Raw genomic sequence first — 18,668 nt, 5'->3', positions numbered from 1 at the left:
TGAGCTACATTACATCCGTTATAGCCGAGTCATTTAAGAGCGACGATAGATTAATCTCCGCAAATCAGGAAGCAACACAAGATAGCAGAATACAAAGCAGCTTAGAACTGACCAATCTAAACAGGAAAAAGGCAGAAAAAAATGTTCCTAAAAACACATCTACAGGAATAGATGGAATTCCGATCAAGCTGATTAATGAACTTGGTCCAAGAAGTAAGAAAACGTTGTTAAAACTTTGGAAACAGCCATAACGAATAAGCGAATTCCGGACAGCTGGCGGCAGAGTAAAATGAATTCGATTTATAAAGGAAAAGGAGAAAGGATGCACATAAAATTCTGCAGGCCGATTACTATAACATCCGTTATATACAGGTTGGCCATCCATGCAGGCCGTGAAATTAAAGATGCAAGCATGGGTAGAAAATAACAAGATACTCGGAGAACTTCAGAACGACTTTAGAAATGGTAGGCGCTTAAATGATAGCCTGTTCGCGCTTACCTGATGCATCGAAATATCTAGAGTGGAAAATAGACCTCTGTATTTGGCCTTCCTAGACATAAACGGGGCGTACGACAACGTAAAGAGGGAACTCCTGTGGAACATATTGAAAGAAGAAGGTATCGGTTATGAGATAATAGAGTTCCTACAGGAAATATACCGGGATAACAAAGTAGAAATTACATGGGAAGAGATAAGATTTACGGAAGCTGTCAAGGTATGAAAAGGATTAAGACAAGGTTGTCCTCTATAACCGCTGCTGTTCATGCTTTATATGATAAATCTGGAACGGAGGTACAAGAAAGTAACCTAGGTTCTAACCTGTCATATAGATTAGGAGGAAAGGCGGTAGAGCAGCGCCTCCCCGGTGTAATGTATGCAGATGATATTGTGCTGCTAGCAGAGAGTCAGGAAGAATTGCAAACTCTAGTTCAGTATTGCGGAGACGAAGGGGACGCTCAAGGCGTCAGTTTTAGTGCAGTTAGGTCGGGTCTGATGATTTTCAACAGCTCAACTGATCAGCGTCTTAAATTACAGGCCATGAAATACCCAGAGTAGCAGAACATAAATATCTCGGGTTTGGGAAACGAAGGATTGGCATACTTGAAAAGCTTGAGCAATCACTTAAGGCAAACGGGCGAATAAATGCCGGAATTATGAAGCATAGGGCATTGTGGGGATACAACAGGTATGAGGTTTTGAGGGGTATTTGGAAAGGAATTAAGGTGCCCGGGCTTACTTTCGGAAATGCGGTTGTGTGCCAAAATCAGAGGTACAGTCGACATTAGAAATAAATCAGAGAGCCGTCGGACGATAAGCACTGGGTGCCCACGGCAAAACCACAAATGAAGCGGAACAGGAAGATATGGGCTGGGCATTTGTCGAAGTACAGAGTAAAATATTATATGAGGAACGCCTGAGGAAATTCGACAGTAACAAATGGGCAGCTAAAGTATTTAAATACCTATACATAAAAAGCGTTCACTCACAATGGAGGAAAAGAACTAGGAAACTAACTAGTAAGTATGCTAGTCACAAGGACGAAGAAATAAAGAGCGTCAAGCAAGAGGTGAAAAACACAGAAGGTAAAATTAGATAAATCCGATGGAAAAGAAACAGAGTGTGGAACTATACCGAAAGTGGAAAAGGCAGATCAGGAAGGAAGCTTTCTTTTATAACTCAAGAGGCAGTGCCCTACTTTTTGAAGCTAGATCAGGGTGCCTTAGAACACGCAGCTACAAAATGAAATTTAACAATGAAGATGGCGCATGTGCAGTATGTTGTAACTCCACTGAAAGAATTGACCATATTACACTCGAATGCAATGGTATCCATCCGGAAGTCGATGCAGGTGCAGTCACTCTTCCTGACGCTCTGGGGGTTTAGAGATACCAGTGGCCGGGTGAATGAACCTGCGGTGGAAGCTAGCAAAAAACGATTGGAAGATTGGTGGCTTAAAAGCAGAAAAGTGACATACTGTTAGTAATGTAGAAACAAAAATTCAAAAAATAGAATGATGGTATAGTTAACCAATCTAAAACAATAATTAGGGTAGATGGAAAAATAATGAGCATGATAGCAAATACTACCACCCAGTTTCAAAGGGGGCGCTCCTATATTCCATCATCCATCCATCGGCAGTGCCCATGATAAAACGGTCTATATGAGCGTGGAGCAATTGAGACGGCGATGGGAGACAACGGACACGGCTGTGCGCTTAGCGCTCTGCAACGGTACCCTTTGGCGTTTGCTACGTCCGATCATCCTGCTGATATACTAGGATAGTAAAAGCCAAGATCAAGGAGAACCACAAGTTCAAACCATCTATGAATAAACACTTCTACCAAGCGTAACCATGTTGCGAAGCTTTAGCTGAATAAAATATTTAACCTCAGGCTACGAAGACTGGTCCGTGTATAGTGCATAAGGGCAAGAGAAGGGGTGTGCTGCCCGCCCAAGGTCGAGTAAGGAAGAATACGCATGTGGTCACACCAGACCCACCTTTTACGCGAAAAACCTACCTCACCCGAAGTCAAGAAGTCTTCTTGAATAAGCTCATCGCCCATGCGGCTTACATGCCACGTATTATGACCCGCTGGCATCAGTATACAGAGGAAATGATTACTTTCCCCCACTGTACGACTCTAACACGCGGCGGCGTATCTCATCTACTCTGGGATTGCCCTGCTTTTTCTACCGGACGCTCCGAGATCGAACCCTACCGCCTGAACTACCGTTCCCTTCTAGAAACTGATGCTAACACACAGATGATATTTGCCATGTATGGCTCCCTTAGTGCCCTGGTCAGAGCAATATGATTGGAGTGACGACCTGTGCAAACAATGAAGATTCTGCCTACTCCCCTTTACCCCCGTCCATAGCCATGGGCCTTCCATTTCAATAAAGGGCTTTCAATCGATCAATTTAACCTCTTTTAATTTTTTACACCTGTTCACCCGGTTCTCTTAGCTACACTCTACGTCGTTAGTACACAAATTGAAAAGAGCATGGAACATTCCCAGGCAAAGGAAAGCGTGTGACCCCCCCCCCCCCCCCCCCCCCTCCTGCCCTAACTCTTTTCCAATTTGCCCCCTCATGCGCCAAGGTCAAGCGCAGCACAGACGTGATGCGATAAACTATTGAGTAAAGCTTTAGAGGTCATAATATAAAATATACAGCAGTGTTTGCGTAACCAACGCGGTAGATCGGCGTAATTGTGTAGTCAAAATACATCGTAAGAACGGTTAGTTTTTGCTATCCGTACTATCGATAGTGATACTATCATAATATTCGATAATGATTCAACTATCGTGATAACATCGGTGCGGCGCTATGTACAGACCTTTTCACAGAAGGGCGAATGGCACTGCTATATTGGTTGGTTTGGTTGGTTTGTGGGGTTTAACGTCCCAAAGCAACTCAGGCTATGAGAGACGCCGTAGTGGAGGACTCCGGAAATTTCGACCACCTGGGGTTCTTTAACGTGCACTGACATCGCACAGCACACGGGCACCTTGCTTTTCGCCTCCATCGAAAAGCGGCCGCCGAGGCCGGGATTCGATCCCGCGTCCTTGGGAACAGTAGTCGAGCGCCGTAACCACTGCGCCACCCCGGCGGGGTGGCACTGCTATATTCGATACTTGGCTGTGCAGCGCGCGCTATCCCTCGAGACCGGCCATATGGCTGTGCTCGTAGCACAGGAAAGAGTTGCCGACTGCCCACCTTAATAGCCCAGCCAAACCAGTTTCTCCGAAGATTTTGAAAAGATCTATAGTTTCGCGTCACTAATATGCAGTCAAGAAATAAAATCGAAATCAGAAATATTTCTTCTAGAGCGCGCAGTAGGCTCCCACATTGACTGAAGAAACGCCAAGTATCAGGCGAGGGTTCCCCCCCGCTGAATAAATAAATAAAGATGTTTTGTCGTCTTCCTCCTCCTCCTCCTCCTCCTCCTCCTTCATGCATCCTCGAGATATATTTCTCTTTTTTCCCCTCTATCTTCAGCGCTGTGAAATGGCACCAGGCCTATCAGAGGCAAGAAGCAGTTGCACAGCTGTTCTGACAAGGAAGCGCTCGGTAGCTCGGCTTTAAAAAGAAAATAAAGAAAAGAAGAACACAAGCAAACGCAGGTGCCGGATGCGCGTGACAGGATGCAACCGATCTGGGCAGACAAGAACTCCTTTTTATTGCCGCTGCAGCCTGGACATCCACAGTTATGAAAGCGCGAACGCAAGCGTCGGTGGTATAGTGGTTAGCATAGCTGCCTTTCAAGCAGTTGACCCGGGTTCGATTCCCGGCCGACGCATACTTTTCGATAGGTCGTTAATATTAGTACTTCCTGTCATTGTAATCTGTAATGGTAACATGTTATAACTTTGCTTTAATTATTGCAATGTAGTTCGTGGGGAGCACAAAAGAGCTTAAAAGAATTTGTGCCGTTGAAGCGCTTGAAGTGGACATTCTATAGGCAGTATGTATACGCTGATGAAAATTTCGGTGCCCTTTATATGCATTCGGGTTAAACTTGTTCTCAATATAATCTAGTTACATGTCATGGCCCCAAAAAAGTTTGGGTTGTTGGAAAAACAAAAGGATATTTTCTCGCATGGGTCGCCTTCTTGCTTCCCCTTCGCCAGCGCCTGCAGAGGCAACCATGCCAGGCGTTTCAAGGAAGCCATTCACCAATATTGAAAAGCAATCTTTTTGGGATAAGAAGACAGCTTTCACGGCGCAATTGCAGCATGTGTTGGAGCACGTAAAATAAAGAGAATAATATTAAATATCAATCTGGTTAACTATTCTCCGATTAATGTTTTTAACTATAATAGTTAGGCGTTAGTTGCCGTAAGAAATGTTTAACCGACCATCATCAATTAGTGTTTAGAATTTTGAAAACGCGATTACCCTCGGTGCTTTGGCTGAACGAAGTTTGGCCATCTCACGCGAAGAGACGCGCTTTAGGAAAGTCCACGCTGCAGGCACCGCCGCCTGCGCCGTCAGTCAGTGGAATAAGTGCCGCATCATTGTCTCTGTTCAGCATGCTGCTCCAGCGTATGTGAGAAACAAAAGGCGATGCGGCACTTGTGCCATTGATCGATGTGGTGCTTGCTGAGAGCGGGGATAGCGCGCACGTTTTGCAAAGTTGCACGTGTCTTGAAAGGAGATAGCAAAAATGTACTCAATCACAGCACCGAACCGCTTTCAAAATTCTCAAAAACTGATATGGATATTTTATTAATGTCCCACTGCAAATCTCTAACTGTAATAAGACGCATTATTCTAGCAACTGAGAAAGGTAAACAGAAATCAGCTAACGAGCTCAGCATATTTAACGTTACTCGTCTGTCTTCATATCTCAAAAAGCCTTTAAAGAATTATGGGCGTGCTTCCCTGAAACACCAGAAATATTGCGCATGTTTGATCCGACCCCGATGAAGAAAGCAAAAGTACCATTGACAGGCACTGATTAAAAGATGAAGGAAAGAAGCCAACAGTCGGCGAGGTTAAGGAAAGCGTTGGGGATGGTACCTAAATGTCTTTTTTTTTTATAAAGTTTGCTTAGACAATCACAGAAATTAGTAACGTAATCTGTTTAGGGGAGAGATAATTAAACACAAAATACAATCACAGAAATTAGTAATGTAATCTGTTTAGGGGAGAGATAATTAAACACAAAGTAGAAGAAAAAACAACGTGCCGATGGTGGGATCCGAACCCACGACCTCCGAATATCGCGTCCGGTGCTCTTCCAACTGAGCTACATCGGCCGCAGTCCCCCCTGCTACTTGCTTGGGTATTTATGTTGTCTGTATACGAACCTTGAGAGTGTTCACCAGCGCCACCCTCAGCCATAGCGGCGGACGTAGAACGTCCTTTGTTACCGCCAGCGTCACGTAGAACGTGATCAAGAGCGAGGATGTATTATAACGAGCACCCTTACTTCCCCTTAATTGATCTGCTTGTAGCTTACGGGGGTCTCGGTTCTGGCAGTCTTGAAGCCACAGGTAGCGTAAGAGGGTTCTAGCACAGCTTTCGCCCTCGCTCTTGATCACGTTCTACGTGACGCTGGCGGTAACAAAGGACGTTCTACGTCCGCCGCTATGGCTGAGGGTGGCGCTGGTGAACACTCTCAAGGTTCGTATACAGACAACATAAATACCCAAGCAAGTAGCAGGTGGGACAGCGGCCGATGTAGCTCAGTTGGAAGAGCACCGGACGCGATATTCGGAGGTCGTCGGTTCGGATCCCACCATCGGCACGTTGTTTTTCCTTCTACTTTGTGTTTAATTATCTCTCCCCTAAACAGATTACATTACTAATTTCTGTGATTGTCTAAGCAAACTTTATAAAAAAAAAGACATAAAGGTACCATCCCCAACGCTTTCCTTGGCCTCGCCGACTGTTGGCTTCTTTCCTTCATGTATTATAACGAGCACCCTCATTTCCCCTTAATTGATCTGCTTGTAGCTTACGGGGGTCTCGGTTCTGGCAGTCTTGAAGCCACAGGTAGCGTAAGAGGGTTCTAGCACAGCTTTCGCCCTCGCTCTTGATCACGTTCTACGTGACGCTGGCGGTAACAAAGGACGTTCTACGTCCGCCGCTATGGCTGAGGGTGGCGCTGGTGAACACTCTCAAGGTTCGTATACAGACAACATAAATACCCAAGCAAGTAGCAGGGGGGACAGCGGCCGATGTAGCTCAGTTGGAAGAGCACCGGACGCGATATTCGGAGGTCGTGGTTTCGGATCCCACCATCGGCACGTTGTATTTTCTTCTACTTTGTGTTTAATTATCTCTCCCCTAAACAGATTACATTACTGATTAAAAGAGTTAGATACGCTCAATGAAACCCAACGTTGTAGCAGTCGTTGCGTTACAGCCCCATTTCCTCATGGATAGATGGATGGAGCGTCCCTTTGAAACGGGGTGATGACAGTCATCACCATGCTCAACCTTTTTTAGAGCGCAGCTCTTTGGCCCCCGTTTCTGCATTTCGCGGCGTCGTCAGCGTCGGCGTCGCAGGCGTTGTCCCTTGTAACCAGCTCCGCAGCCGGGACAGCGCGCGCTGCCGCCACTGCTCGCCGTGACGTCTCTTAATCTCTAACGCATCTCTTAATGTTACCCCTACAATTTTTCGTTCCATAGCCTTCTGCGCTGTCCTCAACTTAAGTAGAACCCTCTTGGTTAGCCTTCACGTTTCAGCCCTATAGGCGAGTACAGGTAAGATGCAACTTGTATACTTTCCTATTGAGCGATACCGGTAAGCTGCTAGTCATAATCTGTGAGAGCATGCCATATGCGCTCCATCCCAATCTTATTCTTTTTGTTATTTCCTTTTCATCGTCCGGATCTGCGGTTACTACCTGTCCTAAGTACACATATTCGCCTACTACTTCCAGTGCCTCGCTACCAATCGTAAACTGCTGTTCCTTCCCGAGGCTATTGAACATTACCTTAGTCTTCCGCATATACTGATTTTCAAGCCTACCTTTCTACTTTTCCTGTCTAGGTCATTAATCATTATTTGCAGTTCATCTCCTGAGTTACTTAACAAGGCAATGTCATCAGCAAATCACAGATTACTGAAGTATTCTCCATCTACCCTTATCCCTAACTTCTCCCATTCCAAGTCTCTGAATACTTCCTCTAAGCAAGACGTGAATAGTACTGTAGAGATCGTGTCTCCTTGTCTAACACCTTTCTTTATGGGAATTTTGTTACTTCCTTTATGCAGAACTATGGTTGCTGTGCAGCCACTATATATATCTTCCAGCACTTCCACGTACTGCTCGTCTACCCCCTGATTTCGCAATGCCTACATCACTGCCGAGGTTTTTACTTAGTCAAATGCTTTTTCGTAATCAATGAATGCTATATATAAGGGCTGGTTATATTCTGAGCATTTTTCTATCACCTGGTTGACGGTATGGATATGATTGATAGAAGAGTACCCTTTCCGAAACCCTGATTGATCCTTTGCTTGATTGCAGTTTAGGTTGCCCTGATTCTATTAGCGATTATACCTTAGTAAATACCTTATACGCAACAGACAGTAAGCTGATTGGTCTGTAATTTTTAAAATCTTTAGCGTCCCCTTTCTTATGAATCAGGATAATGTTTGCGTTCTTCCATGGTTCCGGTGCCGTCGATGACACCAGTCACTGCGTATACAGGGTGGCCAGTTTTTCTAGCACGATATCCCCCCCGTCCTTCAACAAATCTATAGTTATCTGATCCTCTCCAGCTGCTTTCCCCCTTTTCATAGTTTTTATTGCTTTCTTAACCTCGTCCTTCGTCACTGGTAGGACGTCTGACTGTTCTTCCCTACCGCCAATCTCATTACGGTCCTGACTACTTTGGCTACTGTAGAGATCAGTATAGAACTCCCCAGCTACTTTGACTATCTTGTCCATATTCGTGATGACGTTGCCCGCCTTATCCCTTACCGCATGCATCTGATTTTTGCCTATGCCCAATTTCTCCTTCACCGCTTTAAGGCTTCCCCCGCTCTTTACAGTATGCTCAATTTTCTGCATGTTATACTTCCTTATATCGGCCACCGTGCGCTTATTGATTAGCTTAGATATCTCAGCCGATTTAATCTGGTCTGTTGGATTGGAAGCTTTCATACACTGACGTTTCTTAATCAAATATTTGGTCTCCTTAGACAGGTTACCGGTTGCCTCTCTAACTATCCTACCGCTTACTTCTACAGCACACTCAGTAACGATATCTCTGAAATTATTGTTCATTGCTTCTAGGGCAATGTCGCCATCCTCGGTCAGAGCCAATATCTATTCTGTAGCGAGATCCTGAGCTCTCCTGTCCTGCCCCTCACGACTAATTCGTTGATGGGTTTCTTTCTTACTAATCTGTTGCGTTCCTTCTGGAGATTTATACTAATTCGCGACCTCACCATCCTGTGGTCACTTCATCGCACTTTCCCGATTACCTCTACATCTTGCATAATGTCGGGGTTGAACACAGTATGAAGTCAGTTTCATTTTAGTCTCCCCGTTAGGACTTTCCATGCCCATTCCCGGTTCGTCCGTTTGTTGAAGAAGGTATCGATGATTCTTAACTTATGCCGCTCTGCAAACTCGTAACTCCCCCCTGCTATTCATAGAACCAATGCCATAGTCACCTACTGCCTGGTCTCCTGCCTGCTTTTTCCCTACCTTTTGGCATTGAAGTCGCCCATTAGTACAGTATACTGCGCCTTTACTTTTCGCATTGCCGATTCTACATCTTCGTAGACGCTTTCAACTGGCCTGGTCATCATAACTACATGTAGGTGCATAGGCCTGTACAACCTTCAGTTTATACCGCTTATTAAGCATAATTACGATTACTGACACCCTCTCATTAATACTACAGAATTCATCTATATTGCCCGCTATATACTTATTTTCAAAAAAACCTACTCCTAGTTGTCGCCTCTCTGGTAAACTTCGATAACACAGTGCATGCCCATCCTTCAGTTCAGTATATGCCTCATTCGGCCTCCTAACCTCACTAAGCCCTATGACATCCTCTTTCATACCCTCTAGTTCCTCTAACAGCACTGCCAAACTGGCTTCACTAGCTAGGGTGCTAGCGTTAAACGTTGCCAGGGTCAGTTTCCAATGGCGGCCTGTCCAGCGGAGCCAGGAATTCTTAGCCGCATTCCCAAAGGTAAACCCCGGTACCATTCCTCCTTTTCAAATACCTTGAAATACTTCATATCTGTTGTACCCCCATAATACTCCGTGCTTCGTAATCGCGACATCCCTTCTCGCCTTCGCCCTGATGGCCTGTTCATATTTTTCCATGTACACCTGTCCTTCGTCCTTCGTTTACCCGTACTCCGAGGTACATATATCCTGCCAGTCTTGGTATCTCGCTCCCTTGTATTGTCAGCTTTTTATCACTGAAATCTTTGAATACCGTCAGACTCGACTTAAGGGCGCTGAAGGTAAAGCCGACTGTAGCTCCTTCGTATTCGCATATATTAACCAATGCTTGTAAATCTTCCTGGCTATTGGCTAAAAGAACAATGTCGTCCACACACATTAATCCTGAAAGCGTTTGCTGCACCTCCGTTCCGCCTAGCTTTGAGATTAAAACCAAGGTTGATTTTTTGCACTCTTCATATTCTTCTTATATATCACGATCAACAGCGGTGACAGCGGACAACCTTGCCTAAGCCCTTTGAATACCTCGACAGTAGACGTACTTCTTAACCCCTCCCGTGCAATCTTAACTTTATTATCTCTGTATACTCCCTTTAGCAATTCAATTACTCCTTTACCGATGCCTTTTGATTTGAGCATGTTCCATAGAATTTCCATGTTAATGTTGTATGCACCGCTTATGTCCAGAAAGGCTACACACAGCGATCTGTTTTCCGTGCTGGCTATTTCTATGCATTGGGTTATTACGAAAATGCTATCATTTAGGCGCCTACCCCTCCAGAACCCGTTTTGCAGTTTTCCCAGTACATTATTACTTAATATCCATGCCTGAATTTCTACTTTCACTGCCTGCATTGCCAGCTTACGTAACTGGCGTTATCGCGATCGCTCTAAATGATTTAATGTTCTTCCTATCTCCTTTACCTTTATAGATTACATTCGTCCTGCTCAGCCGCCAGCTGTCCGGAATTTCATTATTTGTTATGACTGTTTCCAATGCCTTTAACAAAGTGTCCTTGCTTCTTGGACCCCATTAATTAGCTTGATTGGAATTTCGTCATTTCCCATGGCTGTACACACGGGAATATTTGTGTCCGCCTTCTTCCAGCTAAATTTTGTCAGTTGTAAGCTTCTTTCCTTCATGCTGCTTGATATAGTGTTTCTTCATTAGGAGATATTACCTCATCATCGTGCCTAAATTATTCGGCAATAACTGATGTAATATATTCTATGTCATCATCATCCTCTAGATATTTTCCCTCAGTGTCCTGAATCTGTTCCTGCTCTCTCTGATTTCTCTTATCCAGGCAGTTTATATGGCTCCAGAACTTCTTTGCTGTCTCTAGTTGAGTCGCGCACTTCGGTCATCCAGCGATCCGTGCGCTGATTTATTTTACTCTGCACCAGTATCTGCACTTCCAGTTTCTTTTGCCGATATGATTTCCATTTTCTGTCTATTTCCTCTTGAGATAGCTGCGCTTTCTTAGCTTCTCTATGTTCTCTGGAAGCCATCTGTCTTTGTTCGATTGCCTGTTTATGTCACTATTCCACCAGCTTCGAGGAGTCTTCTTATACCTTTCGAATAATTTGGCTCTTTTACTTTCTGATTTTTTTGTACGGATGAGTTGTGCTAACTTCTCATAATCCCACTCCTTCGTGGGGTGTTTATCGTTTCCTCAGTGCTCAATGCTATTAGTTTGTTTGTCGGTTAAATTTGCGTTTGTTCTTTGTGCTTCTTGGTCTTTACTTTCGACCAGGTGTCCCACCTGCAGGCTAATAGGTTTATGGCCAGTTCCCAAGCCGTACGAGCCTTCTTCATCTATTTCATTCCTCGCGAGTTTATTGTAGATTCCTGGTGATATCAAGTAGTAATCAATGGTCATTTGCCTATTCCGGAATTCCCACGTGATCTGGCCTTCACCCATTTACCTTCTATATTCACAATAACTAGGTTAAACTGCTCACAGGCTTCTAGCATTAACTTCCCATTGCCGTCGGTGTATCCATCCAGATCCTCAATGTGTCTATTCATATCACTCAATAAAATTATCTCGGCCCCGTCTCCCTCTGCTCTAACCTGGTGGAAATAATATGAAAGAGCGAACAGAGCCCTTCGGCCTTACCTTCACTTGTATGTATTTCTCTAAATATACTCTAGTGATCTAACATCTCTCTTATTAAACCCCGTGTTGCAGTCCTTTGTTAACAACGTGCTAATTATTATAAATTAATTGTTGTAATTATAAATTAATTTTACTTCAAATGACATAAGTAAGGTAATATCTTCGCCCTGCCATGGTGGCTCAGTGCTTAGGGCTCTCGATCGCTGCTTCCGAGGAAGCGGGTTCAATACTGACCGCCGCGGCCACCTTCAGTGGAGGCGAAAAGCCCGTGCAGTGTGCGATGTCAGTGCGCACTAAAAAACTCCAGGTGGTCGAAATTTCCGGAACCCTCCACTACGGCACCTCTCAAAAGACGATATCACTAAGAGGCAGAAAATTCTAGAGGGTACTTTGAACCACTAAAGTGCGATGAGGCGAAAGCCATTACAGCGCGATGGATCGTAGCCCTCCATTACGGCACCTCTATCTCCCTCTCTGCTTTCACTCCGGCCTTCCTCCCTTCCTTTACATTTGTCCGCGGAGAATTGTGACATATATATATAATGTGCCTTTTCTATCCTGTAAATCAATTTCAAACGCCGCTGATGCCTGCTGTACTAACGCCTCCTATACATCAGGGTCTGCTTCTGTTTGCTGTGTGGTGCGGCGGTCGAGGAAGCGGCAAATGAAAGGCGCCGCACGAATGCCTGGATCGGACTCACGGCGGGGTCAGCTTCGTATATGCATGAATCGCCTGGTGACCTCATGACTTGTCATGACGGTACATCGCGCGCCCCTTGTCGAACACAACCAGCATTTCTATGAACGCATCGAAGTTCACCGGCGTTCTATAATTCGTTTACAGGAAAGGAAGGGCGCAGTATTTGTCACTCGCGGAATTCCGCTATCATCTTGAAGGTAGACAAGGGGGAAATGAACGATCCGGGGTGTGGCGCAGTTGGTAAAGCGCTGAGCTGGGGTTTCAAGGGATGGAGGTTTGATTCCCTGTGGAGACAAGGCTCATTAATTTATGTTTAACTCTCGCTCTCGAAAGCGTGACACCTCTGCTGACAACTTTCTGTCGACCACGATGAGGCATTAAAGACTTTCGCCTTAATAACCACAAGTATCATGTCATTTATTTTCATTTGAAAGCTAAAGACCAATTTTAATCTCAATTCACAGCCTGCTCGTTGAGCCCGCAGTGAACACGTTTGGTTGATCTCTCATTTTTGCTCGGCATCATTCGGTGGAGTAACTTGCAGTGTGCGCGCCTAATTCAGAAAGGCGGAATAACTTGGCAGTTGCATTAGCATTGAGTTTTGATTTTGTAGATGACATTCCTGGTCCTGACGAAGTCGGCTCTCGTCTCGCGTAAGGGAATACTTCCTGTCGTGTTGTCAATATCCGTTGATTTGTTGTCTTGTGGGAGCAACACAGGAAAGGGGTGACATGCTGACCCCTTCCTATTTCCACCTTGTCGCCTCGAACTCCACCTGATCGCACATCATTTGTTGACTCATGAAGATGCCAGAACTCACGCAGGAACTTCCTATAGCGCCTCGAGTAGTCTTGTCCGCACTACCTAACTGGTACATATGCATGGAGTTGAGAGTATTTTGTACATTTATTGGACCCACCTGCCACATAGCGAGACACTTAGCGTTCAAAGTGGAGCTGGCCCACCAGCTTCGAGGGTGGACCACCTTAGCATCCTGGTTCGCAGCGTTGGGGATGTAGCTGAGTTATCGAGTACACATGCAAAACGCCCAGCCTCCAGTTGGCAGACTTCAAGGGTGCGTCATGTTTTTGACAAAAGGCAGAGCACTCCGTTTACAAAACTCAAGCCCCGTATGACCACATTCCACAATATTTGAGCCAGCTCAAAATGATTGAAAGCTTAGAGAGCCCTGTGGGTGATATATTCGTCGTCGAAATGTTTTTGAACGTAATCCCTACTACGCTGTCGCCCAAGGTTATTCATCATCGTCACCGTTACCTTGAGCCTTCTCGCAGCGCACAACGCGTAGCCGCTACTGGGACGCTGCTTCGTGAATTCCGCGACAAGCGGCGTACCGAACAAATGGCGTTCTGCGCATGCGAGCCGCCAGTCGCTCAGCGCTGGCTGGAGTATGGGGAAGGGGAAGAAAATTTCCGGCATCGACAGCCTGACTTGCCAAATGACACGTCAAAGTATAACAGAGTACGTCGGAGTGTAACATAGCCTTCAGTCTTGGCGTGAATGGTGCGCCGATTGGGCCGCTTGTGCATTCGCTTCAGCGCAAGCATCATACTAATTCGATCATTCAAACAATGTAGCTCGGCGACAAGCCATTCTCGCTAAAGACAGAGCAGCCCTACCTGAAAGGCTGCCGAGATTCCCGAACGAGAAGCCAGACAGGCCCGTTGCCGAGAAGCCAAGATGAAAGCGGCAGCAGCGACTGAGGCCTATGGAAACTTGATTCAGGGATAGTTGAACTTCTACCCTTTTTAGAGCGCAGCTCATTGGCGCCCGTTCCTGTATTTCGCATCGGCGTTGTCCCTCGTAACCAGCTCCGCAGGCGAGGCAGCACGCACTTCTGCCACCGCTCGCTGCTACTTGTGCCCCCCCCCCCCCCCCCTTCTCGTGTTCTCCAGTTGCGCTCCTTCCGCCACCTGACGCATTCCTTAATTATTTCGAAAAAAGTGGCTCAAGTTGTCACCGTGAAGCTCCTCCCACCGACAGCGATCGCCATGTTGAGAAGATTGGTGACGTCACAGAGCGACACCGGACACCGGCATCGTCTGCTGCTGTGCCGGCGCCGATAAGCTGCCGATACGCACACTGTGTTCGCGCTTGCCAACATGACTTCCAATAAGTGTACTCAGCATGTTTCTGAAAACAGAACACAGAATGTAGTGAAGCACGATTCAGTTCTTGCCCAGGCATCCACCTTCGGCGCGACCGCCGCCATCGTCCGATCCGCGCCGGCCGTGACTTCCGCGCAAGTCGTCCGCGCCAGCGGTACGGCGGATCCCCTGCACCAGTGTCAGAAAAGCGTGCTATAATTTGTTTTTCTCGTAATAATAATAGGCCCTCGAAAAAGCAATTTCAAAAATGAATGCTTCTTGTGAAATGCCGACCCATACGTGGGAGCTGCTCACAGCCACACGGTGCGGTGCTCGTGTTCTTGTACGCTATAGCGACGCTGCTAAGGCGTCGCTGGAAATAATCATTTCCTTTACTACTAAACAGTGCGGTTGAGTTTAAAGAAGTTTTACGATCGAGTTGTACATTTACTAAAACGCCTCACTGATCTTTACAAAGTGCCTTCCGCTGTGCCTTCTATGAGATCGAAGTAATTTAGGCCTATCAACGATTAGGGAGAAGCAGACAGCCAGAGTGCCGTCGTCCTTCGCGCTCGTGGGCGTCGTTGCTGTAAGCTTGTGGCATCAGGTGCACGCTGTAAGCATCGTGAGCTTATCGTCTACTTTCATGATGCGGCTAGGGTCATACTTGGGCCTGACAACGAGCAGCGTAAACGGTGCTGCGCTGTCGGGCGGCACCCGAAGATCGTACAAAATCGCCGTCAGACGACACTATATAGATTGCGCATTTTATGCGTTGCTTTTGAGGCATGTTTCAGTGTGCAATGTGTACGCTGTTCGAGCGTGTCAGCTTGTGCGCCCTTCGTACTCGGGCGACGACGTGCACCTGAATCCCGCCTCTATTAGGTTAAAAGCGGTAACAATTAAAGATCCACGAAAAGCTCAGTATGCGGTATACCTTCAGTAAGCGGTATGAATGCTCTTTGGCCCACATTACTGCGGCTTCGCGTAACCGCGGTTGACGCTTCTCGTACACAGAACATGCAGCAGACAACGCGGCAACGGCCTATGTCGTCACCGGCCGCGCCGGTTGCAAGATCATCAAGCTGTTCACGAAGAAACGAAAATACTAGCTTTAACAATATCTGCAGCTCCAATATGCAGCTGAAACTTTGAGGTTTAATTTCTTGGCAATCAGGAATAAGATGAAGTAAGCAGTTTATATTCCAAAATTGGTGTTATGACCCCTTTAACGACACGCCACGTGCACTGAATGAAGTTGAAAATGTAAGAGCCTTTTACTATCCCCCCCCCCCCCCCTTCCGCCACTTTGTGTCGGTCCCTATCGTGTAATAAATCATGTTTCATTCACATCAGAAACAAATCTGGCTCACGGAGAGCAGCCCCTTTCACTTTTACGGATAATTCTCAAATTCGGAGACTGTTCGAGCTCTAGGTCTTCTTCATACACCTGGGACTGGAACACCTTGGCTAAACGCTACCCGTACATCGGCTCACGCTACACTTGGTCTGATTCGTCGCACAGCTATGCGCTCACGCGGAGCGCGTTCTGATACTGCTCGTTGGCTCGTGCGCTCCCTCCTTCAGCCGCGGACAGTGTACCAGGTACAATTCCATCGCCTCACCCGCCAACAATGGGACTCCCTTGAAGCTATCAATCGTGAGGCTATGCGCGCCATAACCTATCTCCCGCGTCTTGCACCCATACCCGTCCTGGAAGGGTATGCTCAATTTAATACATTAAATGAACTCATCGACCAGCGTGAGCCAAACAGAGCACGTAAAACGTCACTTCAGCTCCATCGTTCACATACTCGTCCTCCTTAGTCGTACTGCCAATTTACAGACAATCGCTCCACTGTTTCGCCACCGATATCAGCCGCGCTTTTACCTCCAGGGTGCATAATATACTACACCGCTGCATCACGCACAGCACTGCAGGGAGTTACCGCTGTGTACATTACCCCCATCCTCATCTTAACTCTCGCGCAGCGTATAGCGTGGATAAATGCACCCCCCTTGCATTGGAGCTTCAGGCAATGCACAACGCAATTATAGTTCCCTCCCACTCGAATCCACATTTGATACTCTTCACATTTACACTTATTTTACACAATCCATTCACCAGCTCTGCAAAAAATACCCCTGTCTTGTGTGTACACACTGGATTCGCGGCCATGCTCACGATCTACACAATATCTATGTGGATAAAGTTACACACCTTGACACATCAGACAACCCGCCACCTTCCCCTCTTTCCCCAGATCCGTTCCTGTCCCATGTTTCCGAGAAATAATCTTTGCGCCAGCGAACACCCTCACCCCCCGTAATCTCACTCGGGAGGAGGAAGTATCTGTGCGCCGGATTCGGGAAGGAGCGGCTCTGACCCCTTCTTTGCGTCATCGGTGGCGTGACGAACGCTTTCAAGTGACCGAAAAGTGACCGCATTATGGTGCTTCATCGGAACTGTGCGATGTACAGCATCTATTGTGGACCTGCCCAGTATTGCACTTGGGTCGCGCGCCGGGTATCGCACCGCTGCCACCAGTTATTACGTGCGGCTCGCAACCCCTCGGTAGCGTTGGCCTGGCGGCTCCGTGACGGCATCAACGCCCCAGCAAAGACGAGGCGTCTTCTAACGAAACAACCTTTACTACAACATCATGAAGGAACGGGCAGAGAAGCTGACCCGGAGAGAATACAGACACTCTCACACAGCTGGTGTCTAGCGTCGTGTCAACGGCGCGTCAAAGTAGTCTCTGTCGCAGCGGAGTCTGCCGCTGCTTTTTATATGCATGTCAGTTCACAGGGAAAGAGGGAGCCCTCACAGGGAAGGGAGAGCCCGACAAGTCTGGGCAAGACGGGATGACTCAATCGCCGGTGGTCCGACCGCATCTCCTCCACCTCCTGGAGACGGGCGTGGGCGACGCAGTCTCCCTCGAGCTCCGGGCTTGGCCGGCGTTTGCACACCCACACATTTGGCGCGTGGCAGGATCACGTCGAGACTTGCCCGCGGGAGGAAGCGTTGGGCGGCCGATGAACGGCGCCGAAATGGCCAATCCGCTCGCGGTTCTGCCTGTTGCTATGCGGTGGCCGCGTCAGCTGTCCCATTTGTCGGTGGCGAAACGTAACAGACTGCCCCGCCGGGGAAAGGAGATCCCGAAGGGCAGGGAACTGCATCCGCTGTCCGGAGGGATAGGGATGTTGCCGGGGTCGTCCGACTCTGTTTCTCTTGAGCCAGTCAGCCTGAAGAAGTCCTTGGCAAGTCCGGGTTTCCAAGGCACTCTGCAACTTGTCTTCAGGAGAGTTTGCTGACAACCCACAACGTCACAAACCACGCTAAAGACTCAACCGTTCAGCCAGCAAGCACGGCACAATCTTCACTAAGTTATGCCAGACTATTTCCCTCTTATGCCCCCATCTATATTAAAGGGCAGCTCAGCAGCACTTGGAACGCGTCCACAAATTTGAAAATTGCATTTTCAAAACATCACTTTGAAACAAAGATAATACAGTACAATATGTTCAAAATCCTATTTCAGGAAGAAAAACACCAACAAGTGAAAACAGGCTTCTTCTCACGTTAGGGGCTCCGATTTAAGCCATCGGCGTTACCGTTGAGATCACCCTTTTCACTAAAGCTTCAGCGGTCCATTTCACGGAACAACCGTACCTTCCTGTTTCTGTGCAAAGAAACGCATGAGCGTGAGTCGCTCACTTTTCTAAACAACCTATCCCTCTCCTTACGGGTTGCGCACCAGCCACGCCTTTTCTCGACCCGGGCGCATTTGTGCGTTTGGGATAGTCTCTTTCTTTTTCGGGATAGCCTCAATTTTCTCCATTCTTTCTCGCGCCTGCCTTTCCGCTTTTTTCTGTGGCAGCACTGGAACACAGGCTTTCTTCTTTCTTTTTGCAATCGTTTGAGTTTGCTCTCCTTACGATGATAGCATTCTTTCTCGCGTCTGCCTTTCCGCGTTTTTCGGTGGCAGCACTTGAATACTCTAGTCCTACTTTCTTTCGGAGCGAGCTCTGGCAAGCTAGCGGTCAACGTTCTAGCGGTAACTG

General features: G+C 47.0%; 1 non-coding gene across 1 annotated transcript; it reads left to right on the top strand.

Annotated features, from left to right (window-relative positions):
* Positions 1-4,232: 4,232 nt before the first annotated feature.
* TRNAE-UUC (transfer RNA glutamic acid (anticodon UUC)) lies at positions 4,233-4,304 on the top strand. Its single transcript has one exon. It is a non-coding gene; the product is annotated as a tRNA-Glu (tRNA).
* The last annotated feature ends 14,364 nt before the right edge of the window (positions 4,305-18,668 follow it).

Source organism: Amblyomma maculatum, chromosome 1 (genome assembly GCF_055883805.1).
Source record: "Amblyomma maculatum isolate TAMU_Amacu chromosome 1, ASM5588380v1, whole genome shotgun sequence".
Taxonomy (NCBI): Eukaryota; Metazoa; Arthropoda; class Arachnida; order Ixodida; family Ixodidae; genus Amblyomma; species Amblyomma maculatum.
This window is presented reverse-complemented; position numbering and strand designations above follow the sequence as displayed.